The following is a 7,969-nucleotide window of genomic DNA, read 5'->3' on the forward strand; positions in this document are numbered from 1 at the left end:
AAGAAAACCTTATGAAGCTCTAGGGTTAGGTTTTTCTTTCTCTACCATCTTACTTATATAAGAGCTTAATGGGCCTTTTAAATAGGCTCTCTTATTCCTATTAGGTTTAGATAAGCTCTCCTATTCCAATTAGGATTGCTCTCTTATTCCTATTAGGTTTACACAAACCCATAAACTGCCAATTAGAATCCAAATGCTGTAGGCTATATTTTGAAATCCGTCAACTCGATAGATTGAGTTATTGAGCTTCATTAAATCTCGATAGATCAACAAGTATTGGGGAGGTATTGAGACCTACAAATTCAGCTTTTCTTGAGCTAGATATCTCCAATTACACGTAAAGTGCATTTTGTCATAAGATATGCCAATTACATCAAATTATAATCCTAACAAATTAAACATCCTAATCATGTTACTAAAGAATTATTGAACCCTAGGCATGTTACTAGCATTTTATTGAAAATTAACAATCAAACAAATAACAAACATAGCAAACAAATAATATGGAAATATAGGTTTCTGGTTGAGGCTATGTGCACACCCTAAGGTAGAAACCATTCTCAATATTTAATCTCACTCGAGGAATTTAAACCTAGAAAGCAAATAGATTAAACTACTAAAGATATAATATACTTAAATTAATAGCAAAATTTAAAAAATAGAAAAAGAATAGAAAAGAAAGGACCTACGTACTATGTAAGAAGTCAGAACTTGATTTTGACCTTTCCAATCGTCGATGGTGTACCAATTCTACCAAAAAAAAAAAAAAAAGTTAGTAAACCATATAATTAGAGCACCAATGCCACCAAATACCTAGGAGAAGCCTTGGCCAAGCAAGAATGAAATGAACTTCAAGAATTTTGAGAAGAACTCCCTCTAGAATAATTTTTTTAGCGATTCTAGTTCGTATTTCTTGGTAATATACTCCCTTGTGTTTTGAGCAGTGAAGTTTATTTCGTACCGTACTGGCCGGCACGGCCGAAATATATCATTCCGGCGACCAAACCAATACAGGTGACCCCTCCATTTCGTACTGCCTTTTATGCCGGACTGCTTCGGGTGATTTCGGCTATTTCGGGGCGTTTCGGTCATTCCGACCGAAATATTATTTTCCGGCCGAAATCATTTTTGCTTGCAAAAACCCGTAGATCTATGACACTGAGACAATGATGAAGTTCCGGCAAAGCCTACCGCTACATCATGGCCTCGTTCTGTTAGTACAGAATCTCTCATTCTTACTTTTTTTTTTTTTTTTTTTTTCCGTCTTCTCCTCTTCTTCGCTTAACATCAGCCTTCTCATCTCTGACTCTGTGCGTTTGGCTTCTCAATGCATTTTCAAAACTTGTGGCCGTGTTTATCCTTTTGAAAATAACATGTGGTTGTGGTAAAAGTTAAACCAAGGCATTGAATACACGTGAGTTTGGTGGGTCCTTGACAGTTTGACTCATTTACAATTGTTCCAAAGTTTTTTATTTTATTTTTATATAATGATTAAATAATTTAGATTTATATGTGATGGATTGGGCCATTGTAGAAGGCTAATGATGAATTGGGCTATATATATATATATATATATATATATATATATATATATATATATATATATATATATATATATATAATTTATGTCTTTGCTAAATAATTTTTTTTAACTTTAAACTTATAAATTTTCTTTGCTAGTATATATATATAAATTATTAGGGTCCTAATGAGTGTGTGTTTATATATATATATATATATATAAATATAAAATAGTGGTAAACCCGAAACGGTACATCGGCATTGACCGGTACTCGAAATATATTGTACCGCTGGCCAAACTGGTACAGCCTCCGGTACAGTATTGACTTCCTTGATTTTGAAAAGTGTGTTTATGGGGGCAATTTATAACTGAAATTTAGGGTGCATAACCATTTCCTACAAATGTGGGATCCGTTTTGCATCCTATTTTTCAAGAAATTGTTTTCATAAGTAGTTCCACGAACTTAGGCTTGCATATGTATGTTTCATACCGTGTTCACACAGCCTTGAGGTTGCACATGAAGATATCGATACCTGCGGTGCAAAGCTAGGGTATTTGTTAGTTTTTTGTCTATACTACTATTTAAGGGATTTTTCCTATTTGGATTTCTCATTTTTTTAGTTAAAAAATGCACCTAAATTCTTATATTTAAGTAAAGACAAAACTAAAGGACAATCTGGTAAAAATGCAACTCTAACTCCCGTTAAATCATTGCCTAAAAAATAGGATCACTCTTCTTTTTAATTTTCAAATTACTTTATCCACTTATAAATTAGATTCTCAAAATAAAAATAAAAACACAATTTTTTTATGCTAAAAAAAAAAACTTCATCGCACATGCGAAGCGCGTATGATCAAGCTAGGGTCACTCTAACTCCTACTAAAACATTTCCTAAAAGATAGGGTCACTCTTTAGTTGATCTTCAAATTACTTTATCCACATATAAATTAAATTTTCAAAATAAAAATTATATATATAATAAAAACATTTTTTTTTGGCTACAAAATTGAACTACTAAAAAAACCTTACTTATAAATTAAAATTTCAAAATAAAAATATATATATAAAAAATAAAAACTCGTGTTTTTTTTTTGTTACAAAATAGGACCACTAAAAAAAAAAAAAAAAACCTCATTGCACGCATGAAGCGCGTGTGATGAGGATAGTTTTCTATAAATAATTTGAGTTCTCTTGCTTCTTACTTGACTACAGTCTCTTGGCAATAGATCCCTAAAATTTTGTAATTGGGGAATGAGGCCTTAAGTTTTATGGGGTACAAAATAGGGTGTGTAAAGTTATGATTTACAACTATATTTTATGTTGGCTTTATTCCATAACAAAAAGTGTTAAATTGCATTAATTTTGTTCCTTGTATTTTGTGGGATTTTATTGTATTGGGTTTAGTATTAAGTTGGTGAATAATCGAGCATGAATTGAAGAATCAATGCAGTTTCGCGACTAGCTCACAAAAAGTTCACGAAAAGAGTAACCCATGAAAAGGCCATATGAAAAGCACATGCTGGAAGCTGAAGAATCGTGTCAGGCTGTCAGTTTCTCCAATGTCTCGTGAGAAAGGCCAACCTGCGAGGTACCCACGAAACTCTCTACCTAGAGGATTTTAAGTGTGACTTTCTTACCTTTAATCCATACTATATATACCCTCACTACCCAAAAGAGTAAAAGAGGCTATTTAGAGAGAAAAACTCTCAATAGGTTTTCTACAGCACACACACTTATCTTTTAGAGAGAGAGCTACCCATCCTTAGTGAGAGGTCATTGTAGTCTCTTCTCATTCCCTCTCTCATTGTCATACCTTGAGAGGAGATTTGTGCACAAATACAAGAGCTTATTTAGACCCTAAATTAAAAATTACGACTAAACTGCTTTTACTCTAACTTATCTAAGTGCAAAGCAACAGTAAATGAAGCGGAATCACCGAATCTATTCTAGTGCAAACACATGAATAACAAACAATAAAAGTAAAGCACAAAAGTAAGGGAAGAGAGACTCAGACACAAGATAACACCGAGATGTGTTATCAAAGAGAAAACCGAAAAACTCGGCTAAAAACCTCTTCGTGAACCTTCAAGTCGAAATCAATCCACTAATGGATAAGTTGAAGTACACGAATAATAAAAGACCCTCCAAGCATAGTCTACCCAATGTACTTGAGCCCTCCAAGCTTCTGCTACCAACGGACTTCTTGGAATCTTGTCTTCATTAATTTTCTAGATCCCACAATACGTCTGATTGCATCCACCAAGCCTCATCGACTTCTTTTGGTAAATCCCTAAAACTTCCCAAACTCCAAAACATTCTCTACACTCTGAATATGTGTGAGTTGTGTTTAGGTACAAATCTCCTCTCAAGGTATAATAATGGGAGAGGGAAGGAGAAGAAGCTACAATGATTTCTCACTAAAGATGAGTAGCTCTCTCTCTAAAAGATGGATGTGTGTGTTGTAGAAAATCTATCTAGGGTTTTTTTTCTCTAAATAGCCTCCTTTTCTTTTGTAGGTAATGAGTATATATATAGTATGGGTGAAGGGTAAGAAAGTCACACTTAAAATTCTCTAAGTAGAGAGTTTCGTGGGTAACTCGCGGGTTGGCCTTTCTTGCGAGACACTCATGAAATTGACAGCCTGACACGACTCTTCAACTTCTAGCATGTGCTTCTCACGTGGCCTTTTTGCGGAGTACTCTTCTCGTGAACTTCTTGCAAGCTAGTCGCAAAACTGCACTGATTTTTCAATTCATGCTCAATTCTTCACCAACCTAATACTAAACCCAATACAATAAAATCCCGCAATATACAATGAACAAAATTAATGCAATTACAACACTTTTTTGTCATGAAATAAAGCCAACATAAAATATAGTTGTAAATCATAACTTTACAATCTCCCCATTCGGCTAATCTATGACAAAACACCCTATAACAGAATCTAGACTTAAACGTGAGTTTGGAAATAATGGCAAAACTCACTCACACCTAAATCTCAAACCTGTGATGAACTTGGAACATGTATACCTGTAACTTGAAACACTTGCACAAAATACATTAGACCCTCAAGGTAAAGCAAGTAATAAAAGGACAAGTATAATGCAACAAGTAAAAAGCGATCATGTAAACAAGATGTGAAACATATGAGCAACTTAATCAAACACATGATAGTCATATGGAAATGACTACAATGATCACATAGCAAAACAAATGATCATCTGAACATGTAACCAATAAAGCACAAGGGCATAAGGATGTATGCATATCCAACATATAAACACAATGTGATGAGAGCAACAAAGTATAGATACTAATTATAACTCAAAACACCATATAGCAACAAGAAAACAAATATAAAGTAAAACAAGGTTTTCTCATAAAAAGATGTCTTCTCCCCCTTAGTATATGCATCTCCCTTATGGCTTTCCCCTCCTGTGAACGTGCACGAGATAGAATTTCTCCCCCTGAGAATGTGCACATGAGTCATATAGAAATGACGAAACACTTCAATATACACTCTAATATAGGGTGGATAGTCTTCCAATGGAACACCCAAAAATATAGTGAGAGAAGACACAGAGGAAAGATATTTTGTTAAACAAGAGTATGCTATTTAATTATTAAGTTTGGTGAATGATTATCAAAAGAAGGAGGAAAAAAAATTCATCGCGATTAAGAGAATATTTGTATTTAGTTTTTCTTTTTTTTGAGGATCTATTTCTATTTAGTTGATCCAAGGATATTAAATTAGAAATATAATTGTCATTTAAAAAAAAAACATTTTCCCAAATTTTGGGAACGTGGATACCCATACTTTAAAAAAGGGAATCCAAATTCCCATAAGATTGAGGTAGGCATCGAAATACCTTTGTTATTTGGATTCCTTTTAAGTATTTGAAGTTAAACAAAGGAATGCTCATTAATCCTCTTATCAAATGATAAATAAGTGTTTTCACCTTGCAAGGTATTTTATATGTATTTTTCTTTAATACTTGAAGTTTATAAGACATTTTTTTTAAGAAAGATTGTGAAATATTTACTAATGAAATTATTCAGTGTATCTAGTATACTATATTTCTCTCTAACATAAATATGGATCCTATTTATGGATCCTACTTTTATGTAAAAGTGAGGCGCGGTGTAATGAGTATATGAAATAATTTCTCCATCCACTTGCTGGTTTCGACCCTTTTAATTATTCTCTTCATTTTACAAAGACAGATTCTTATGCTTAATTTGTTGTTAGGTTTTGCTTACAACAAGTGGAGGAATGGGGGTTTGAATCCAAGTGCCATTTATAAGAGAGTTGGATAATACAACTGAGCACAAGGCTCGGGTGTATATCAAAATGGTTAAACCTTCTTACTATGAAAAAAAGGTAAATAAGTAAAATTAAATTACCTTGGGTTGATAATTGATTTTTTTTTTAATTTTTGGAGGAGTTTTAGAAAGACAATATCAATAATATCTAGGTTTATCAAATTAACTTACTTTTACCAAGAGTTTTAACACTATATTTGAGAATTTGTCAAAGAACGAAATAGGGAATGAATGAATGAATATATATATATATATATATATATATATATATATATATATATATATATATATATATATATATATCTTTTAAAAAAGAGAAGAAGGATGAAATGAAATTGAAAGATTTATGTAAAGTTTTAGACCTCTTAAACACAAGTTGTTTAACTTAGTTATTTAGTCAAGTGATTATTTAGATAAATTAATCAAATCTATGTTAACACATATAAATCATATCATGTAAATAATGCAGAAATATAAAGAACACAACGATATGATAACTCAGGAAAACTAAATTGGTAAAAATCCTGGGAAGGATTTAACTTAGATATCCTTAAGGTAAAAATAGATCCACTTTGAAAGAATTGAAGTTTTTATAATAAGATTTAGACCACTAACATCCTATTGCTACTTCATGTAGAAAACTTACTATCACGACCACGTAACAGCTTCGAGTCCACGGACTTCTTTTTTCCTTGATCTGCTGCAACCGTAAGTTCTCCTACTTGTGACTTTAAGACTCTACTCAAAGGTTTCAGATCTTTTTTAAGTTCTTTAAGCAGCAATTGAAGTGATCATCAAGCTCTTGACATGAGTGTTGATCTTGATAACCCTATGTGTGTGTATGAAGGTAAATACCTCTAAATCTCATAAAAGATTCACCACACAACACTCAAAAACCTTTGAAACGTAGCTAGGTTTTTTCCTTTTATACTTGGAGTAAAACATAAAACCCTATATGTCAAACGGGCTTGGACTGAATTGGAATTTTTGCAGAAAAATAAATCTGCATGAGATTCGATCTACTGAGTATAATTTTCGATTAATCAAACCTTGCAAATTTTGTTCAATAATTTTTGCAATTACTGGATTCCAATTTTACACTTAAACACATTTTGAGCAAACCTAAACCTAGACTCTATGTTTTGATCATGGTTTACCAACACATTACATATTGAAGTTCTAATACATTAGTCCCTAAGGTCTTAAAACCTAACAATTTATTTATTTTTTGATAATTTAATAGTTACAATAAGGGAAAAGAAATTTGAACTCTTGATTTCTTGGAAGCACTAGGAGATACTCTCAATTGGCTTATTAGACCATCCCAAATTGGCAAACCCCCATATTTTCAAAACCCTAAAATATGTCTTGAAAGATTAGAAATTTTTGGGAGGAAATCTTATCTTGAGAGATAAAATATTGATTAATTTTAGCAGAAATCGATCTTCAATCTTCTCCCCTTTAAAATCCTTTAAAAATCTCCCTCTATAATCCTCTACAAAAGTACATGTAGGTAGGGATGGAGCCAGGGCTTGGAGTTAAGGAGGGCGACTCTTCTGCTAACTGTGTGTGGCGGCTTTGGCCTTTGAGTCTATTGCTTTACTACTATGGATTTTTGTTTGAAATTTTTTAAATGGACAAGTTGTTTGTTCTGGGTAAAATAAATCAATTGGGCTTAATTTTTTTAGTTTTATTATTGGTAATTTTTGTTGTTAGGCTAATTTTTTTGGGCTTGTATATTTTGTTTTAGATTTAATCTATTAATTTTTTATGTCCTTTAAAAGATGAAAAATGCTAAAACTACAAAATTTTTACAAATTGCTAATGTGGTGAGTGGTTATTGATAAGTAAAAAGTGATGTAAATGTATGAACCAATACGAATTTGCTACTTCAATAGTTTGTATAAACGCTGTAAAAATGTTTATTACTATAACATTACTCTCAAAAAATTGATGGCATATTAAGGAGGGCAAAATGTAATTTTATAGAACAAAATTGCTAAAATTAGTACCTATTAATATAATAATATATTTTTAAAAAATTTAGTCCAATAGCGGCTCTGTCCATGCATGTAGCCTGAGGGACTAAACCCTAATGGCTGCGGGTTATACTTTCTACAATA

The sequence above is a fragment of the Castanea sativa genome, chromosome 7, assembly GCF_040712315.1.
Source record: "Castanea sativa cultivar Marrone di Chiusa Pesio chromosome 7, ASM4071231v1".
Classification (NCBI taxonomy): domain Eukaryota; kingdom Viridiplantae; phylum Streptophyta; class Magnoliopsida; order Fagales; family Fagaceae; genus Castanea; species Castanea sativa.